The 22,515-nt window shown below is 39.3% G+C and overlaps 1 long non-coding RNA gene across 1 annotated transcript in view; it reads right to left on the minus strand.

Moving 5' to 3' along the window:
• Positions 1-22,515, minus strand: part of LOC132350905 (uncharacterized) — a 159,930-nt gene that overhangs the window by 10,543 nt on the left and 126,872 nt on the right. The window contains exons 4-5 of the long non-coding RNA XR_009498043.1: positions 20,742-20,897; positions 17,757-17,791 (exon numbers count right to left, since the gene is read on the minus strand). This is a non-coding gene — a long non-coding RNA (uncharacterized LOC132350905). The remainder of the gene's footprint in view (positions 1-17,756; positions 17,792-20,741; positions 20,898-22,515) is intronic.

Consider the following 22,515-nt stretch of genomic DNA (forward strand, 5'->3'; position numbering starts at 1 on the left):
AAGCAATTATACTCCAATAAAGATGTTAAAACAAATAAATATAAGTAAGGCGAAAAAAAAAAGAAGCTTTGGAGTAAAACATATCTGACAGTTCTACTTTATCACTCACTGGCTACATGACCTCTCAAAGCGTCAGTTTACTCATGTGTGAATTCACATATGCTACATAGGGATGGTTGAGAATGTAACAAGATAAGCAAACTGAAAAGAAATCACAGAGTACCTGCAGGCAGGTGGCTCCAACAACATTACTTTGGATTGCTTGCTGAAAACAGACATTCCTAGGTGCTCTCTTGACCTGGTGAATCAGGATCACTCTGCTTAATCCATGTGAATTAACTTCCCATGTGGTTTTCATGGGCAGTCAGACTTGGGAGCTGGATGGACTTGGATGAAGTAGATATAGATATAGATATATAAATATTATTCAGCCATAAAAAAGGAAGGGAACCCTGACATTTGTGACAACATGGATGAATCTTTAGGGCATTATGTTAAGTGAAATAAGTCAGACAGAGAATGACAAATACTGTATGATCTCACTTACATGTGGAATCTAAAAAAACCAACTAATAGAAACAAAGAATAGATTGATGATTGCGAGGGGTCAGGGATGGGAGGTGGGGAAAATGAGTGAAGGTTGTCAAATGGTACAAACTTCCAGTTATAAGATGAATAAGTTCTGGGAATGGAATGTACAGCATGGTGACTAGTTAACAATACTGTATTGTATATCTGAAAGTTGCTTATAGAGTAGATTTTGAAAGTTCTCACCACAGACAAAAAATTATAACTTTGATAGATGATGGATATATTAACTAACCTTATTGTGGTATTCTGCAACATACATCAGATCATTAAGTTGTACATCTTAAACTTACATAATATTATATGTCAATTATATCTCAATAAAGCTAGAAAAAAATAGGAAATGGAGGTACTGGGAGTTTAACTGAATTACCCAAGTGTGTGTGTACCCTATCTCCTCATACAAAGCATTCTTTCAACAATGAGACCTTCTGTTTATGTATGTATATATCTCAAGCCAGGGTCCTCCAGACCTGTTTTATTGATGTGCAAAGTCTTTTTTTTTTTTTTAAATGGATGAGTATTTAAAGTCGAAAGATTTCAAATAAATATACAGATTTAGAGCTTCTTTTGGAATATTGGAAATCTTGCATTGCTGCATAGCAACAATGAGTTTGACCTCCATGGAGCCTGGTACCCTTAGATGAAGCTCACATTCTTTACATCGTAAGACTGTCCTCTATAGATATTTACATTTTCAATAATGCAGTTGGCATAGAAGCACATACTTCATAAGCACTTGCATATCTACCCTTTTACCTGAACCCTCAGGTCAATCCTATGCAATAAAGAGAGCTGGTATGATCCTACTTACACATCTTAGATGCATGGAGAAGGGATGCCTGAGTCCTTAACATGGCTCAGGCAGAGGCAGTATAGTGAGGTGCTTTCTGGACCTCTGGAATCAAACTCCTTGGCTTCAAATCTCAATTTTGTCACTTAAAGTTGTATAACAATGGGTAAGAAACACTTCTGAGACTCGATTTCTTTAACTTTAAAGTGAAGATGTTGATATTGGCAGAGTCTACCTTGTAACATTGTTTAGCAGAGTAAATGAGAAAAAGTAAGAAAACTTTTGGCAGCATGCTTAGCAAATGTTAGCTATTAATATTCCTTGCAGACTAGGAAAAAGAACCTAGACCTTCAGACATTGAATTTGAGGCTCTTCCCTTTGTGTTACATTGCCACACGCACGCTGGTTCACATGCCTTCTTTGTCCCCAGTTCCTGGAATGTCACAAACTTAGGGTCTTATGGGGACCACTGATGAGGATTGTCTCATGCGGCTGCTGATGAGCACTAGATGAGCCACTGAACTTCTCAGCATCCTGCCCCAACTGAATGAAGGTAATCACATTTCATGCTTTACTAGATAAATCAATGGCCATCGGATTCCAGCTGATCTCCTTTTTACATGCTGTTGAGAGCCTTGTACAGTTTGGCTACACAAATTGTGGCTTTACTTCTGTTGAATCATCAAACTGGAAGTTTTATCAGTGCCAGAAACTTAGGCCAATAAATCACCCTCAGAGGCAGAAGCATTCACATGTGGCATAACTCATTCTTTGAGATAATGCTTCCTGATGTCTGAGGATCCCCTTGGATAGAATTGGAAAGCTTCTCTGGAAGCCTTTCTCAGAATTTGGTCCTTGGCTCACCTGCCTCAGGATAAGGTGGGGCAATTTTACAAAGGCAGATTGCTGAATCTATCAAAAATCTACTGAAATACAATCTCTTGAGGTAGGGCCCAGAAGTCTTCCTTTTAACAAGCACCCTTGATACACTGAAGTTTGAGGACTACTGAACAGATGGATCCAGAAATCAAGGTTTGGAGAAATATGACAACTTGAGAACTGTTGCAGAGTTGAGAGAAGAATTGGGGTCATTTCAGCAACAGGTATTAGTATGAATCAGGTATCATGGCAGATACTAAATAATGGATCCAGCCCTTTAGGAGTAGGCAATTTAGACCCATTTTCTTATAAAAATATGAGAAATATATAGGAAACAAGTAATTTTGTGATTAAGTATTAATATGGGTCCTGGTGATAAATGCAGTAAGGTTTCAGGAAATAGGCGACTAGTAGAGAAAAGAACGATCTTGGAAAGAGGTGATATGATTGAGAAGGAGGTAATATGTCCCAAATTTTAATAATGGCTGGGAATAAAAAGAGAATCTTCTTGTTTGAGGGCAATATGGATAAATGTGAGGAAATGGTAACAAATATGGTTTAGCGGTGTTTGATGCAGAATTGAATGGATGAATTTGGGATTAAGAATTTACAATTTTGTGTTGCTGCTTCTAAGAAGAATCAAGGCAAGACTGAGATCTTGAGGCTCAAGGCTGCATTCTGTCTTAGGTAAACATTTCTTGATTCGTCTTCAGGGGCACCCAAGTCTTTCTAGGATGGTGTCATTTACTGGACGTTTGGCAGTGAGTCTCTTCTTCCCGTCAAAGGCTTTGGCCTGGGAGTGTGTGGACCGGCTCTACTTTAGCAGAAGAAGATGATAAAGTGAGCTAAGACTAAACGCAGCATTTGCGAGAACAACTAAACTCTGTACAAAGAGAAGGAAGAAGTGAAAAGGAGGGAAGACAAAAGCCAGAGATCTACCTGCCTCCATCGATGTTTCTCCCCTGTTCTCTGGGAAACCAAGTCGTACCTCTGCAGTAATCCACACATGCAGCAGGGTTCACCCACGAAACTTAGCTTCCTGAAATACTTCCGTTGAAATGGGAACTGGTGGCCTCATTCACTTTAAATAAGACTAAAACTTAGAATCACATTCTTTTTCCTGGTTGCATTGAATTATTGAATTGGATTACTCTTATGCTAAATCCCAGACACTTGGAAAATCCATACAAGATTGATTTGTGCTCTTTGTTCTCTCCATCTTGGAACATTAAAAAAATAAAGTTTGCACTTCCTCTTTATATTTTCTAACCAGATCAATATTGTTCATTTGTACTTCTCAGGGATGGCACTAGATGGCAAGGTAACACCATAGGCAGGTAGGTGAAGACATAGAGATTTAGCCTGCAAAGAATGTGCTTGGAAGTCTCCGTGGAAGATGCCCGTGGCAAGTGGAGGCATGTGCTATATGTGAGAGTCTCCTGGTGCCTGTATTGTCGCAAGGCCAAACATTCCAGCTAGCGGAAGGCACAAAAGCATCTGTCCCAGGTATGGGTGTGAGAATCCTGCTTGGTTCTAGCTTTACACCGAAACTGTAACCCAGTCAGTTCATGTATGTGCTGAGCATAGTGAAACCTTGTTCTTTTTTTTTAGTTCCCCAACTTTCATTTTTACTTCTTTTGGTAAAGAATCTCTCCATTTGCCTCTAGAGATCCCAAGCGGCCCTACTCCCAGAGAGTGTGGTTTGGATGAAGCTGACCTCACCTCCTGCTCCAGACATGGGCATGTGACCTTAGACCTGAGCCAATCAGCACACTCTGTTCCCTTGGCCACAAAAAAAGTGAATGCAGGGATAGTCACAGAACCAATGTGAACCAATGAGAATTAATTTTAGGACTTGACCTAGGTGACCAGGAGAGAGACATGCTACTTCTTTTCTCCTGGAATAAACAGATGCTGCCTGGAACTCTCACAGCCATGACAAGATAAGAAAGGGGCCACCACGGAGAAGAGAGACTGCAAGGTTGTCATTTGAGTCTAGAGTCAAGCCATATGGTGAGATAAATATTACCATTACCCTTGGACATTTTATTTTCATAAGAAAATAACGTCTTATTATGCCTAAGCCATCTGTGGTTGGGTTGCATGCCGAGTTCTTATAAGTCAAGAGCATTTGCTTCTTTTGACATCAATCAACCACTTTAGAAATACTATCCCTTTGTTTTATGTTGATTCTCGGTGGATCATTATAATTACACATTAGTTCTAAGCTCTTTTAAGCTCCCTCAGATTCTTCTCTAGCTAATGTGTTGTTAACCACTTAGAGACATGAGGAAAGCTGCCCATTTAAAGAACCTCACAGTTAAATCCCATCTTATTAAATCAGGGCATCCTCTTGTAAATTATTAACCACACTCTAACATAACAGCTTTGTAGTTTCTGTTTTCCATCTGCTTGAGCCGGTACCAGTCCTAAGACTTGCCCATGTCTGAACTTTGGCTGGTGGTTCTCCAGTCTCCCAGCCATCAGTCATCTTCTGAAGGAACTATGGAATGCTACTTACTTATTGAAACCTATAACACCCATTTCCCCAATCCTCAGTGCTCCTTGCAGAATTTCAACCTTTAGGTATCAGATTGATGTTTCATGTCAAACCATGTCAAAGAGGCTCTATGTTTGTGAAGCTCAAGGCCACAGCCATAAACCAGATTATAAAATGGGAAAAAAAATGCTCACAATGATGATGTCCTTTTCTTCCTCTGGTGAAATGTAATTATGGTGAGTGCTCAATAAATGTTAGGGATTTGTAGTCACTTTCTAGACATTGTTGCCTTTTGAAGTTTGTGTCACAGAAGCCAATGGGGGGGAGTGAAAGGATTTAAAAAGAAAGAACTCATAAGTCCTGTCTTAATGAGGTATCACCTCACACCAGTTAGAATGGGCATCATCAGAAAATCTACAGACAACAAATGCTGGAGAGGGTGTAGAGAAAAGGGAACCCTCTTGCACTGTTGGTGGGAATGTAAATTGATACAGCCACTATGGAGAACAGTATGGAGGTTCCTTAAAAAACTAAAAATAGAATTACCATATGACCCAGCAATCCCACTACTGGACACATACCCAGAGAAAACCATAATTCAAAAAGACACATGTACCCCAATGTTCATTGCAGCACTATTTACAATAGCCAGGTCATGGAAGCAACCTAAATGCCCATCAACAGATGAATGGATAAAGAAGATGTGGTACATATATACAATGGAATATTACTCAGCCATAAAAAGGAATGAAATTGGGTCATGTGCAGAGACGTGGATGAATATAGAGACTGTCATACAGAGTGAAGTAAGTCAGAAGGAGAAAAACAAATATCGTATATTAACGCATATATGTGGAACCTAGAAAAATGGTACAGATGAACTGGTTTGCAGGGCAGAAATTGAGACACAGATGTAGAGAACAAACGTATGGACACCAAGGGGGGAAAGTGGTGGGGGGGTGGGGGGGTGGGGTGGGTGGAGGTGCTGTGATGAATTGGGAGATTGGGATTGACATGTATACACTGATGTGTATAAAATGGATGATTAATAAGAACCTGCTGCATAAAAAAAAAAATAAAATAAAATTCAAAAAAAAAAGTCCTGTCTTATGCTGCAGAGGGGACCAGCCACAATAGAACTGTAAAGTGTCCTCAGAATTTGGCAAACTGGAGGTCACAAGTGGCCTCTCCAAGAGCTGGCTCAGGAATGTGACCAAGGCTTGATTGCAAAGGGGTAAGAAGGAGTCAATGTGGGTGACTCATGAAGTTTTGTTCGTATGAGGAGGGAGGTGAGGCGGTCACTGGAGAAGGATGTAAAATATCTGGAGAGAAATTTCTTTGCTTTAAATTTCTGAATAGAAGTAGTTTGGACTTATTTATAGGCTAAGAGTCAAGAAAGATACTTGATAATAAAGGGAATATGAAGATGAAAAAGAAAATATGAAGAGATGTCTGTCAGTCAGGGATAAAGAAGAATGACCAGAGGAAGGCTCCAAGGAAGGATGGACAGGGTAAATCAATCTATGAGAAGTTTGTGCTGAGTGGGCACCAGGGAGAGCAGAAGAGGACCAGAAGGCCATGAAAACACAGAACCTAGATATAATTGAGATACGGGCAGCCATCAAAAGTTTGGCAGGACATCAAGAGTACAAGTAACAAAAGACAAATAGATAAGTTGAACTTTATCAAAATTAAAAACTTTTGTGAAGCAAAAGACATTATTAAGGGACTGAAAAGATACCCTACAGAATGGGAGAAAATATTTGCAAATCATGTACCTGTTAAAGGTCTAATTATTCAGAATATGTAAAGACTTCTTAACAACAGAAAGATAAATAATCCAATTTAAAAATTGTCAAAGGACCTGAATAAATATTCTCTAAGGAAGATATACAAATGGACAACAAGCACATGAAAAGGTGCTCAGCATCATTAGTCATTAGGGAAATGCAAATAAAAACCATGAGATACCACTGCGTGTCTACTAGGATGGCCATCGTCATCATCCTCATCACCAAAAGATGAAAAATAACGAGTGTTGGTAAGGCTGTGGAGAAAGTGTAATATGGTGCAGTCACTGGGACAAAAACAGTTCGGCATGTCCTCAATAAATTAAACATTATCATATGTTTAACAGAACTATCATATGATCTAGCAATTCCACCCCTAGGTATATACCCCAAATAATTGAAAACAGGTACTCAAACAAATTCTTGTGCACGAATGTTTATAGCAGCAATATTCAGAATAGCCAAAAAGTGAAAACAACCCAAATGTCCATCAATGAATGACTGAATAAACAAAATGTGGTATATATCGTCACTGGAATATGTATTACTCAGCTATGAAAAGGAATGAAGTACTGATACATACTACAATGTTGATGAACTTGTAAACATTATGTTCAGTGAAAGAAGCCAGATACAAAGGGTCACGTGATTCCATTTATGTGAACAATCCAGAATAGGTAAATTCATAGAGACAGAAAGCAGATTGGTGGTTGTCAGGGGTTGTGGGGAAGGAGGGAGGAATGAGGCGTGATTACTTAATGGGTATGGGATTTCTTTGGGGGTGAGGAAATGTTTTGGACCTTGATAGAGGTAATAGTTACACAACATTGTTCTAAATAGCACCGAATTGTTCGCTTTAAAACAGTGAATTTTATGTTATGTGAATTTCACCTCAATAAAAGGGTTTGTGAGGTCAGTGCTCCTGAATCCCTCATGTTTCCAGCACCCACCACCTCCAGGGATGGAAAACTTTTGGTGCAGCTCCCACTTGCTGCGGTAGTCGGCTGGGCTGTGGTTTCCTTCTTCATTCCCTTTGCTTTCCACATTTTGGGGATGCCTAATGGTTTCTCATCCATGGAGGTCCCCTTATTCTTATATTCAAGAATTGTAATTTTCTTCAATATAATTTCAGGAATGGTTAGGGACTTGGAGTAGAAGAGAGAGGCTGTAGCTTATGTTTATTTTTTTGGATCGAATAAAAAAATCTCAAATGCCATCCTCAAATGGCTCCATCTCTTTTAGCTCAAATCCCTTTCTAAGAAGATGATTTTACTCAGGATTTGCTTCTACAATGACTTAACTGCTTTCTCATAAAGTGCCTTGCGTATTAAGGCTTTTTTGGCAATTTCCCCCATTGCTAGAAAGAGGCTCTCATCTTTTTATCATGACCCAATGTCCTGATTAACCAGCTCCTTTGAAATGGGGTTCCTAAGGGATGCACTTTCAAATAAACCAGAGATAACTGAGCAGAAAAGAAATGAGACATAATGAATTATAAATGCAAGTGAGTTCCATAAAATAGTTAACTGTAATGAAGTGGAATTTGATGCTATCTGAACATAAAGAAACAAGTTTAGTTCACCACTACATCCAGATTTTCTTTAGCATGCCACAATTTTGCATTTTTATTGAACGGTCCCACCATTGGGAATGAATAGGGACCTACACGTGTTTTTTCTACTTGTCTCTCTAGTGTGGTCTTCCAAATACTGATCTTCTAAATGTAGCTGTAAGAGTTACTTGGCACTATTGCCTCTTGGAGTTATGTCTACAGTACTCAGTGTTGGCCACTTGCTTGCAACCCTACAGGTGCATGTTTAGGAATAATCACAGCAATCCTATAGGTTTTTTTGGATGAGGTAGTGCACGGAAAGTGCCTAGACAGGATTGAATCAAATTAGCTGTGAGGCTGGTGTGAAGGAGTACATTATGCAGCTACTGAGGGTCCCTACCTGACTATTGGCATCCACGTCTCAGTTAGAGTTAGTTCCCTGCACTCTGGAGCCCATACAGCACAGGGGTTAAGAGCTCTGGACTGAGACTGCCTGACATGGATTGCCAGCCACACCCTCCCTAGGTCTGTAATCATGGGCATATCACTTAACTTCTCCGTATCTGTTTCCTCTTCTGTAAAAGGGAGATAGTAGTGTCTACTTCGTAAGAGTGGTGTGAAAATTACAAAGAAAAACACATGTAAAGGCGTGTAGAATAATGCCTGGTTCATATATATGTTTAATACTATGATTAGTTTTGAGATGGTGGGTTTGCAAATTCTCTAATTATCTCTCTCAAGAATATCAAGATTGAACCATATTCCACATACTTCAATGCCAGCATAGTAGCGACAGCACTCTTCCAGACACCAGGCTCCATGAAATTTGATCTCTGTTTTGGGATATAAACTTTTACTTGCCCCTTGGTCTCTTTTGAAAGATGCAGGAATAGGAAATATCTGGCATGTTTACTGATACTCTTCCTTCCTATACCCATGGCCGTCATTGCTAATCAACCCAAGTACTCTCTCCAACTGACCCCAGACCAGACCTCAGAGCTATTCTCAACACGGAGCTTGGACAGCACTGTTAACTAGAGTGAGCTCATAAGAGGTAACCTATTGGCAATCTTTATTCTAGAAACTTAATCCAATACTATTACTACACTTCAGGAAGGAAACTGAATGGAGGAGGGGGGCTAAGGCAATCAGGAAGAGGACAAAGAATGACTGATGTTCCCCGTGGCATCTGCTAAGTCATTCCCTGTCATGAACACTCATTCTTCATTACCCCCAGCATGATGATTTGCAAGAACGTAAAATGAGCTAATTTTGAAAATTTGTCAATGCAAAATCTCAAATAATAAAATATCCAGATTTACACAAGAGCTGCTATAAAAATGACAGTAGAATTTATCTGTGCAACTGGGTTGGGGGGGTGAGGGGTGGGTGCTGCAGAGAGTGTCAGTTGCTTTATGTGTGGAGAAATATTTTTGCATTCAGTATTCCAGTTACAGGAAGGCTGATAAACTCAATGCAGAGGTTATAGAGAGAAAAGATTTATTAATTGATGCATGATTTACTTTTATAGCATTGTAGTCTGGGTCACGAGATTTGTGCATGAACTTTGATTAGAAACATTCTTATCCAAATTAAAGATAGAATGCTCTAAGGGGTGAAATGAAGATACGGAATGAGAGATGGAAAAGATTCCATTGGTCTAATGGTGAGTGGAGCATGGTTCAGTTATTGCCTTCCTTTAACTACTTCCTGTTTAACTTTTCCTGTGTCCAGCATTGCCACCTTGGCTCCATTTCACTTGACCTGGGAACAGTTTCTTTTATTTCATTTCCCTTTGTCGGGTCTCCTCACTGGCACTGGCTCCCTGATGCAGAAGGGTTGGCTGGCAACTGGTTGTGACCCTGATCCTCTGGCCAGAGCGGACTGGCCGATCCTTGATTCAGGTTGAGTCAATCACTTTCTGTCTCCCAGGAATTTGGAATTGAAATTTAGAGATTTGTACAGAGCCAGCCTTTGCCTCTGTATGTACTTATAAAATAACAGTATCAGAGTTGAGGAGCCACGGTCTTCTATTACCATGTGGGTTCAGTAGAACTGAAGAGATGGAGATGTCAGGAAAAAGAGGGAGACATTGAGAGAGAGAGAGAGAAAGAGAGAGAGAGAGGGAGAGAGAGAAACAGAGAGAAATAGCAATGAGCAATAAAGAAATGCTATATCCTGGGTTCCTTCATAGTTTTGTTTGCCAGACCTAGTCTATTTCTGGGGACTGGCTATACTCTGGGTCAGCAAGGTGGGTTAAATGAAGCTGGCCAGAGGGAACCACAGCCTGTTAAGTCCACTATTTTTCTAGTTCTTTTCAAGTCCATCTCACCTTTCTATGACCACTGCGTTGGTGGGTCTTAGCATGGTTCTTTATTCTTAATAAAACACCTCATCATCTCCAGCCTTCAGATCATAATCCCATCCCCCAATGAAAGATGTTCCTCACAGGTCAACTGACAGGTTAAGGCATGGATAGCCACATTCGAGAGAACAAAACTGGACCATTATCTTACACCATGCACAAGAATCAACTCAAAATGTATTAAAGACTTGAACATAAGATCTGAAACCATAAAAATCCTAGAAGAAAACACAAGCAGTAAGCTCCTTGACGTCAGTCTTGGTGATGATTTTTTGGATTTGACACCAAAAGCAAATGCAACAAAAGCAAAAATAAACAAGTGGGATTACATCAAACAAAAAGGATTTGCACAGCAAATTTTTGAAACCATCAACACAATGAAAAGGCAATTTACCAAATGGAAGGAAATATTTGCAAATCATATATCTGATAAGGGGTTAATATCCAAAATATATAAAGAGCTCACACAACTCTATAGCAAAACCCCCAAATGATCCAATTATAAAACAGGCAGAAGATCTGAATAGACATTTTCCCAAAGAAGACATAAAGATGGTCAACAGGTACATGAAAAGGGGCTCAAAATCATGAATCATCAGGGATACGCAAATCAAAACCACAGTAAGATATCACTTCATACCTGTTAGAATGGCTACTATCCGAAAGACAAGTGATAACAAGTGTTAATGAGGTTGTGGAGAAAAGGGAAACTTTATGCACTACTGGTGGGAATGTAAATTGTTGCAGCCACTATGGAAAACAGTACGGAAATTCCTCAAAAAATTAAAAATAGAACTATCATATGATCCAGCAATTCCACTTTTGGGTATTTATTCAAAGGAAATGAAGACATTAACTCAAAAATATATATGCCCTGTCCCCACAATGTTCATTGCAGCATTATTTACAATGGCCAAGATGTGGAAGCAACCTAAGTGTTCATCAGTACACTGGTGAATGGGTAAAGAAAAGGTGATTTTATATATATACATAAAATTCAGCCATAATAAAGAATGAAATCTTGCATTTGTGACACTGTGGATGAACCTTGAGGTGATTATGCTAAATAAAATAAGCCAGATAAAGACAAATACCATATAATCTCATTTATATGTGAAATCTAAAAACAAAGCAAAACAAAAAAAATGAACTCATAGATACACAGAACAGATTGGTGGTTACCAGGGGTGGTGGGTGGGTAAAATGGGTGAAAATGGTCAAAAGGTACAAACATCCAGTTATAAAATAAATAAGTCATGGGGATGTAATGTACAGCTTGGTAACTATAGTTAATATTACTGAATTGTATATTTGAAAGTTGTTAAGAGAATAGATCTTAAAAGTTCTCATCACAAGAAAAAAATTGTGGGATTTCCTTGGTGATCCAGTGGTAAAGAATCTGCCTTCCAATGCAGGGGACGGGGGTTTGATCCCTGGTTGGGGGAACTAAGATCCCACATGCCGCAGGGCAACTAAGCCCGCACGCCACAACTACTGAGCTTGGGCGCCTCAACAAGAGAGCTTGTGTGCTGCAAACTACAGAGCCCACGTGCCCTGGAACCTGCACGCCACAACTACAGAGAGAAAACCCGCACTCCACAACTAGAGAGAAGCCCGTGCGCCACAGCAAAAGATCCTGCATGCTGCAATGAAGACTCCATGTGCCACAACTAACACCCAATGCAGCCAAAAAAAAAAAAAAGAAAAAATTGTTTATGTGTGGTGATGCATGTTAAGTAGATTTATTGTGGTGATCATTTCACAATATATACAAGTATTGAATCATTATGTTGTACAACTGACACTAATATAATGTTATATGTCAATCATATCTCTAAAAACAAACAAACAAGTCAAGGCACGTTACATAGCATCTGATTTGGGTGCCAGCATCTGAGTTGATATTTTCCTCCTAGACTGACATGCCATCACCTTGAACTTTCTCTGCCAAAGTCAAGAGTGGGCATGAGATGGTCAAGTGTTTTTCCTTGGCTACCTTCCATAATCCATTCCACTTTCAGATTATGCCTCTTCTTCCTGACTGAACATTATGACTAATCCTTAAAACAGCATCAAGATAGGTGTTATTATTTCTCTTTTACAGATGGGACTATTGAAGCTCACAGAAGATCATGTAATGGGACAAATACCAAATACTGTATAAGTGTTAGAGTTGGAATTTTAACCTTAGATAGTCTGGCTCAGTTTAAAGCTCAGTCACTCTTGGGTCATTTGCTTCCTTATGCCCAATGAAGGTGAAGATGGGTTTACTTCTTCCACACTGGGGAAAACTGCTCCCTCATCTCAGTCCTTGTGATTCCAGATCTATACTCTCTCTTATATTTTTGACTGTCAATGGAGTGTGATAAACTGGGGTGGGTTGGCCCAGCCCTGTGATGCTCTGGAGAATGGGTGGTTAGATGCACTGATACAAGAAAGGAAAGGGCAAGAAAGAGGAAGCCAGTACTGCCAAATAGTGCCAAAACAGACCAGAGAATTCATGGAAGAGGCAAGTAACCTCCGGCTTCCCAGACACGTCCCTGACTTTGAGGAGGACTATGACAGGGGGACTTGGAGGAAAACCTCCTCCCAGCTTCCATACTTTCCCATCCCTGGGCTGCAGGTTGATGTTCTGTGGTGCCTCTTCCTTGTCCTTTTCCCTTCAAGTCTGTAGATGTGAATTCAACCCTGATTTCACTGGACACCTTCTGTCTTGCAAGGAGGTTGAGTTATGCACGCACGTGCTCTAAGTCTCCCTGTTGTCTCGCCTCTCCCTGGCCCATTCATTCCCGTTCTTGATAGCTCTCATTAGCTCCCTCTTCCTTCCTCATTATGGCCAGAAGAAGAAGGAAATTACCGGTTCCAGTCTGTGTCTTTCTCTAAATCACATGCCTCAAAACCCTATAATCTGTGAAGAGAAGAAATCTTGTGATTTCATTGGAGGAAATTTCATCCTAATCGAGAATCTTTCCGAGCAGATCTTTTATTACCCTTTTTAAAGTTTCATCTGGCCAGAAGACTTCCCTGCAGCCCACCTATCACCTTCTCAGTGCATGGCTCAGACCTCAGCAACTTTTAAGGACCACTGTTTATTCTTCACAAGAGCCATTCACATTCTGTCACCTCCACTGTGTTTACTCCCCTCCAGACTCTTGAACTGGCCCAGGTGGTCCTGGTGTCTATGCCTTTCTCAAGGACCCATTCCAGCCAAACTGAAAGAGCTTTGGTAGCTCCCTCTAAGTCCTCTCCATGTTTCTATGCCTACTGGGGGGCAGAGATGCCCACTGACAGGGACCCCACCATTGTACTCAATCTTTCCCATCCCGGTGATTTCTGAAAAAGCTTAACAAAGTCTATGAGAGTATTCTCAACTCAGTCCAGACTACAATAAAAAAGTCCTAGCCACAATAAAGAGTTTTACTAGAAATCTTATTTATGTTTTTATGGTTTCTGAAACTCTTCTTTAATTACTGCCTACACAGAGCTCAAGATCTGTCAGGAATGATAAAGAATCATTCTCATTATTACCTTAAATTTACTTCCCTTCCATCCAATACATTAACCTTTATTGCTATAAGTTATGGCTGTCAGGAGCCAGAGCTAAAGAATAAACTTTACTTTCATTTAAGATGTGAAGGCAGGCAAGTCACGGCTTTCTGGATGAGAGCAGGATGAGGAATGGAGAGTGTGTCATTTGGTGGATACATAAAAAATGCATTATATTCCTTTTAGAAGATAATTATCTAGGAGTCATTTGCCTAGTTCAGTTATAAGTTACTTTCTGAGGTGGGAAATGGGGGGAGAGAAAAGAGATAAGAGAGAAAGATGGATTGGTTGACAGATGGACTAATTAAGTGATGAAGATACAGAAGAAATGAGAGGGTTATAGACCAGGAAGACAGCAGCTCTCTCGAAAGCAGCAGGATGTGAAATGTCGCCTAAAAAAGAAATCATAAAACAGATGGTTCAAGTTAAATAAATGATGTTTGGTTCTTGAAAAGTGCATTTCTTCCTACTTTCTAACACACTCAAATGTGTCTAAATAAGAAAAAAATGGAACAACACTTATTTTGGATGCTTAATAATAAATATTAGTCTTTTACTGCTTTATCTTTGGTTCAGAGATTTCAAAGTCCTTTTCTCAGCTTTGTTAGAACTTTGCAAGTTCTCCTTTATGGGGGTAAAGGCATAACTTTTTGTATTGATTGGACAGTGGAAAATCATAGGAGTTGTCCCTCAAAAACTGATGCAGGAACAAGGGACTACTTCCCAGCAATTTCTCCAGTCCCTCTGCTGCAGGACCCCTGCCCATGACTTGTCGTTCCACATCTTATTCCATCCATTCTTCCATTCTGTGTTAATCAGGATTGTGTTGGTTATAAGTATAAAGAAACCTAAGTCAAACTAATTTAATCAAAGCAAGCAAGCAAGCAAACAAAACTGGGAAGCCCAACTACTGCGTTCAGGTCAGTTTCCGTCCAGGCATTCTAACACCATTAGGACTGTCATCTCTGACCACTGATATATGAGCCTTGCTTAGGTTATTCTTTGCTGTGCTCTGTCTTCTGCCAGTGGCAAGCTGATCTCCAGAGCTACGGCCCTAAATGGTCCTTAGAACTCACGATCCCCCAGAAAGAAGGCCCATGTTAGTCTCTAGGAAGAATTCTGCTTGGCTAACTGGCGTATATTCTCACTCATTTCTCAGGTATGAATGGTGAGCCCCTTGACTGGTTACTGTACATGAATCACATGGAGAGTTGGACAAAGATTTCCATTAGGAAGAAATAGACCAAAAATATAATAGATGCCAACTACACATTCAATTCTGTACAAAGTTTCCACAGATTCAGACACTTTGGTTTTCATCTTATCTTCCTAACATCCATGTTGGATAGAAAGCGCTAATTGGAAAATTTGCAATGTGGATGTTTCTGTTTCCCACATTAAGTTTCTGTTCTTTAGTTGTTCCCCTGATGAAAGCCCACCCCTCAGCTTGCCTCTATCCTTCCTGATGCCCTCTCACTGCTCTCTTCTTAACCTTCCACAACAGTTTACATCACCCAGCCTGATGCTTAATAGTAGCCATCCTTGTGGTCTTTTCTGAAATTTCATTTGTGTTAGTCTCAGTTTCCCAACCAGACTGTAAAGAACCATAAGGAACACATCTGGGTTTATGTACTGCCCATCCTACCTCACCTGGCACACAGTGCATACCCAATACTAGGACTGAATATTCAGAATTATATACATTTTGTGTCTATTGTCTAGTTTAGTCATTTGTAAAATGAAGATGACAATGTCAACCACATAGGGCTCATAAGAAGAATAAGATGGTATCTTTGAGATGCTTACCACATAGTAAGTATCCAATAATGTATCTATTATTTACCCACATATGTATGCAATAAATAATGGATATACATGCATATATACATATGTATGTATAATTTAGATGATAAATTTCCTGAGGACAGAGCCCGTGTTTCTTCTTTTTTCTTTCTTGTTATGCCAGAGGTAGCATAGCACAGACACTCAACATGAGTCTGTGACCATCTGATTCTAACACTCAGATTCTTATTTTGTCATCTCCCAATGATGTCATGTTAATGAAAACAATTGATGCCATCAATGTACCCTTTCAGAATTTCCTTCTTGTCATAGGGAAACATCTGAAAGCACAAAACACAAACATATGCAAATAGCTGAGCACATGTGGATTCTTCACAGAAATCCTCCATATGCTTCTGGTCTATGAAGTCTTTGTAAACTAGCACAAAGGGTTGGAGTGGGAAAAGGGAGTGGTGGGGAGTCCAGTATCCTCTGGCAACTCTCTGGTGAATAATTCTCCCCTCTTCCCTCTGGGTGGTGCTTGGAAAAATGACCATCTCCAGTTTTGTTAAAGAAATACAACAAAAGCTAATACATCTCATTTCATTTTTAGTTTTCAAACTAAGGACATCAGCACATTTGTAATTAGGCTTTTAGTTATGCATAACTCTGGTTATGTATTTTCATGCTTTTATGAGTCACTGGGGCATTCATAGTCTGGCAAATCCATAAGAATTAAATTTAACAAAATAAAAACATTTATAGCATAGACAAGGAGGGCAGAGCCAGTAGCTTCTTAATGAAAAAGATTTAAAACAAACGAGCATCCAAAGGAAACAGTAGGATTGAAATTGAAGACTGAAACCTTGGAATGGGAATGTTATTGCTCACAGGCCTCTGGGCATATTCTCCTGGGGTGAGGGTGAGAGATCCTGGTTTGCTTTTAATGAGAACTGAAGATGTATATGGATGGCAGCACAAGTCAGAGAATAGAAAACCAAGCTCCTGTAGGACCTTTGGATCTCTGAAAGGGCCTTGAAAAACTCCAAACAATTTATTTCTCTTTTGTTGCCCATATGGGAGTGACTATAGCACCATGGTAAAGATCATTCATTGGCTTTGAATCAGACAGACCTGAGGTTGACACCTGGTTCTATCATCTCTTAGCTTCTAAGAGTCAGTTTTCCCATCTACACAAATCCAGGTAATAGTAATATTCTCACACTGACTTCTCTGACTCATAGATGAGAGTGTATGATCAGCATTCTGCAGCATGTCTGGCACTGAGTTAGCACTCAATATGCTGGTGATGATGATAATACCAAATATTGCACCTGCAATATGGCCCGCCCCTCAGATATATTTTTGGGAAAAGTACATTTCATAGGTACTCTAAAATCTGGAAAACAAACTCTATAATGGACGCTAAAACCAGCTAACCAACCAACCAACAAACCACAACTCATAAGGAACTGTATGTAGGCATGGAATCCTATGATTAACCATTAGAATTTAATTTTTAAGGTGTGACACTGGGCCACAGAACTAGAATGCAGCAAAGTCTAGATTAGTTCTCACAACTCTATACCCCTAGTTCAGCTGTCTTGGAATAGCATAACTCCATAACTGTTTACTTCCCCGCAAAACACTGCTACAGACCCACTGAGAGACCTTCTTAACAGAGTTGTCCCCCTAAGAACACAAGTAGAGCCAGTCCCGACAGAAATAGCTGATAGGAAAAGAGACCAGCTATACACAAACAGGCGATGGCCTGTCCAGCAGGCTCTCTGTCCTGTATAAACAGCGAGGACCTCTTAGCTTCACACTCCCTGTAAAGCTATAGGCCCCACAGTTTTATTTCTAAGTTGTTTCTGAACCAGGCAAGATATTTTATGGGCTACTAAATACTTTATACATCAAAGTTTATAAGAAAATTTCAGTATACCATTTAAAAAACTCACCTTCTCAAGGGAAAGCTCCTCTCTACTGAAGAATACTAGATAAAAGAAATAGAAGAAATTATGAAATTAGAAAATCACCATCTTGCAATTATCAATATAATAATTATTCAGCCAAGAATCACCAAATGCTGCCAAAACAATTACGTGGAAGTATACTGGGAAACAGGAGTTCACATAATCTCAGTGTACCAGCTCGCAGATTACTTATCAATTTCAAAGGGAGAAATTCTTACAATAAAGAGTTCTGGCCAATATGAATTTAAATAAGCGATCAAACTTGACATCACCTAATAGTGAAATAAATTGACATTATGTATTTTTTTTTTTTTTTGAGTAGACGTCATATAACTCTTGATGTGATGTCAATGCTATGAAAGACAAAAAAAGATGGGGGAATTCTAGATTAAAAAGATAAAGAATGATGACTAAATTCTTTTTAGATAGTTTGTTATTAGTGTGTGGTAACATAAGTGATTTTTATATGTTGATTTTGTATCCTGCAACTTTACAGAATTTGTTTATTAGTTGTAACAATACCAGTTTTTTGGTGGAGTCTTAGGAGTTTTTAATATGTAAGATCATATCATCTGCAAACAGAAACAGTTTTCTTCTTCCTCTCTGATTTGTATGCTTTTTCTTCCCTCCCTCCCTCCTTTTTTTTTTTTTTCCCCCTAATTGCTGTGGCTAGAACTTCCAGTACGATGTTGAATAAAAGTGGTGAGAGTGGACATCCTTGTCTTGTGATTTTAGAGGAAAAGCTTTTAGCTTTTCACTGTTGAACTTGATGTTAGCTGTGGGCTTGTCATATACGGCCTTTATTATGTTGAGGTACATTCCCTCTATACCCAGTTTGTTGAGATTTTTATCATGAAAGGATTTTGTATTTTGTCAAATGCTCTTACTGTATCTATTGAAATGATCATAAGATTTTTACCTTCACTCTCTTAATGTGGTGTATCACATTTATTGATTTGCAGATGTTGAATCATTCTTGTACCGCAGGGATAAATCTCACTTGATCATGGTGTATGATATCTTTAAAGTGCTGTGGAATATAGTTTGCTATTTTCTGTTGAGATATTTTGCACTAATGTTCGTTAGGGTTTTGTCCTGTAATTTTCTTTTCTCATAATGTCCTTGTCTAACTTTGGTATGAGGGTAATGGTGGCCTTGTAAAAAGAGTTTTAAAATGTCACCTCTTTGTTAATTTTTTGGAAAAGTTTGAATAGGTTTGGTGTGAATTTTTCCTTAAACGTTTGGTAGATTTACCCATGAAACCATTTGCTCCTGGACTTTCCTTTATTGTGAGGTTTTTGATGACTAATTCAGTGTCTTTACTTATTATTGGTCTGTTCAGTTTTTCTATTTCTTCATGATTCAGTTTTGGTAGGGTGTATGCTTCTAAAAATGTATTTATTTCTTCTAAGTTTTCAAGTTTGTTAGTGTATAATTGTTCATAGTAGTGTTTCACGAACCTTTTCATAACTAGGGTACTAGTTGTAGTGTCTTCTATTTCATTTCTGATTTTGAGTCTTATCACTTTTATTCTAGGTCTACTTAAAGGCTTGTCAATTTTGTTTATCTTTTCAAAAATCAGCTCTTAGTTTTGTTGATTATTTCTATTTTTTCTGACCTCTATTTAATTTATTTCTGCTCTGATCTTTTTATTTCCTTCATTCTGCTAATTTTGGGCTTAGTTTGTTGTTACATTTATAGTTCCTTATGTGTATAGTTAGGTTGTTTGAGATCTTTCTTTTTTCCTAATGTAGTCATTTATTGCTATAAACTTCCCTTTTAGAATTGCTCTTGCTGTATCCCTTAAGATTTGGTATGCTGTGTTTCCATTTTCATTTGTCTCAAGATATTTTTTGTTTTCCCTTTTAATTTCTCTTTGACCCAATGTTTGTCCAAGAGTATGTTGTTTAATTTCCACATTTTTTGGTGAATTTTCCAGCTTTTCTTCTTTTCTTGACTTCTAGTTTCATACCATTGTGGTCAGAAAAGATACATAATAGAACTTCAATATTCTTGAATTTGTTGAAACTTGTTTTATGGCCTAATATATGATTTATTCTGGAGAATGATCCATGTGTACTTGGGAAGACTGAATATTCTGCTGCAGTTGGATGGAATATTCTGTATAGGTTTTTTATGTCTATTTTGGTCTAGAGTGTTATTCAGGTCATTTGAGAAAGCAGAAAGGAGATGAGCCTTATCCTAGGTCAAAGAATAATTGTTCTTGTGTACTTTTATATGGTAAGTAATGCAATTTGCAGAATTAACATGTAAGGTTTAAATTATTCCCAATGGATTGTATCTTTTTTGAGGCATCGATTTGAATACAAAATGTCACATATTGATACGAGAGTTACTAAGCTAATGAGTAAGGCTAGCCTACTTCTCAACATCCACATTACAACAAATGACCATACTGCCCAGTGAGCATGGGCAGCTTTGTTCTTCCAGCATTTATAGATTTCAAATGATTACAGAATGAGAGTCAGAGATTGTGGTGATGATGAACTGACAAGGAACTGACAATGTCTCCCTGGAATCTTGTGTTCAGAGGGATTCTGAGCTCATACCTATAGAAGAATTCCGTGACTAATTAATGGGTAATTGAAAACATCAGCACACATGCCTCAAAAATACTTAACACAGTAGGAGGGAGATTTTCTTAACCCTTAAATAAAGGCTGCATTAAGGGGATTTGGGGGAATGTGATCCCAGGGTGCAACTGTGAGGGCAAAGACAGTGAACAGGGAATGAAGGAAAAGCAACACAAGAGTGCACTATTGAGTTGGCTATTGCTACTGGTGACTAGCACTTTACTCCAGGGTACCTTCTGGGGAGCCTTACAAAATGTATCGCACAATTATTTGCCTAGGGAATAAAAGAAGGAAATATTTATGCAAAGTTTCCCTCCCTTGTCAGTCAAGGGAGACTCCACAGACATTAACTCCTCTGCATTTCCAAATTGCATACCTGAGTGCTGAGTGGGTCCTGGAGATATCAGTGGCCAGCTTCAGAGGAGCCCCAGGGTGGGAGGCAAGAGCAGGTCTTGAGGTGAAGCGATGTCAGGCTGTCCCTGTGCAAAGCTGATCAAAGTCACCACAGCAGTGACTAGAAGCAGAGGTGGGACTAGAGGGAGATGAAATCACGCTTAAAAGGTGTGACCAATACAGTTACTATTTTTTTTTGGCCGCTCCACACGGCTTGCGGGATCTTACTTCCTAGACCAGGGATTGAACCCAAGCCCTCGGCAGTGAAAGCACAGAGTCCTAACCACTGGACAGCCAGGGAATTCCCCAATACAGTTACTCTATGTCCACTCTGTTGGGTCTTATTCTTAAAATGGCATATGCTTAGTGGTTGAACAAAACTCCATAGAATCTCACCCATTTAAGGGAGGACACATTCAGGCTATGATCTTCTCAGAAACCATATTGCCTGGACCCACATCTAACCAGTTACTTCAGATGTAAATTTGTTTGCTAAACACAGTGAATCATGCTGCCCAGCCTTTGAACACAGCTGCTATAGAGGCAACAATTTCAATGAAAAAAATTATAGTGCAATATACTAATAAAAGGAGGAATTCTCATCATTCACCATACAATATTAGCCTGACCCATATTAAGTATTATTTCTGTGAAGATTAATACTTCTCACAAACTTTTTTTTTTTTTTTTTTTTAAATTTATTTATTTATTTATTTATTTTTGGCTGTGTTGGGTCTTCGTTTCTGTGCGAGGGCTTTCTCTAGTCGCGGCGAGCGGGGGCCACTCTTCATCGCGGTGCGCGGGCCTCTCACTATCGCGGCCTCTCTTGTTGCGGAGCACAGGCTCCAGATGCGCAGGCTCAGTAGTTGTGGCTCACAGGCCCAGTTGCTCTGCGGTATGTGGGATCTTCCCAGACCAGGGCTCGAACCCGTGTCCCCTGCATTGGCAGGCAGATTCTCAACCACTGCGCCACCAGGGAAGCCCACTTCTCACAAACTTTTGAGAAATACACTAACACTAATGAAGCATAAAATTGATAAGCATTAAGAAATTTAGGTGCTCCACAGTGGAGTACCTCTTTTTGTCCATGTATTGTGAGGAGCTTGCAAAGTTTTAGACTTTTTTTTTTATTTTGAGAGACATCAATTTTTTTCTTTGATAGTAATAATAATTTACACTTGTATCATTAGAATGTTTTAAAACTTTTATTAATCAACACATCATAAAGCATAAAGTGATTTCTGTATCCATTTCAATCATTCATTGCAGCTTGCTTTGGAAAGGAAAACAGCTGTTTTCTGCTAACTATAAATTTAACTTAAGGTTAGGAGATCCATGAGCCATGGTGATTATAGGGGCAAGATTTAGAGATAGATGGAGCTGGTAAGGTTGCCATCTCTTCCTTAACATGATTAAGATTATGGCCGCAAGCAGCAGAACACATATGAATACATCAGGGATTTTGACATCATGGCAGAATGGACGTCTGATGCTGGAAACCTGCTGTGCTGCCTCCAGGGCACAGGCAGTGGGTGTCCTCATCAAATATGCGGGAGGCCTCTAAAGGCAGTCACTTCAACACTTGCCCTTCCCAGTGGTGCACAGACATTGGCCAAGCAGGTGGGCCAGGCTGAACAATAGAGCTTAAGACAAAGCTGATGAAGTTTCAGCCATTTTTCTTTATGAGCCTCACCCAGGTTCTCAGTTCATTAGTCTCCTTAATAATTAATTCAGAATGTTCTATCTTTCCTCCACAC

Source organism: Balaenoptera ricei, chromosome 16, assembly GCF_028023285.1.
Source record: "Balaenoptera ricei isolate mBalRic1 chromosome 16, mBalRic1.hap2, whole genome shotgun sequence".
Lineage (NCBI taxonomy): Eukaryota > Metazoa > Chordata > Mammalia > Artiodactyla > Balaenopteridae > Balaenoptera > Balaenoptera ricei.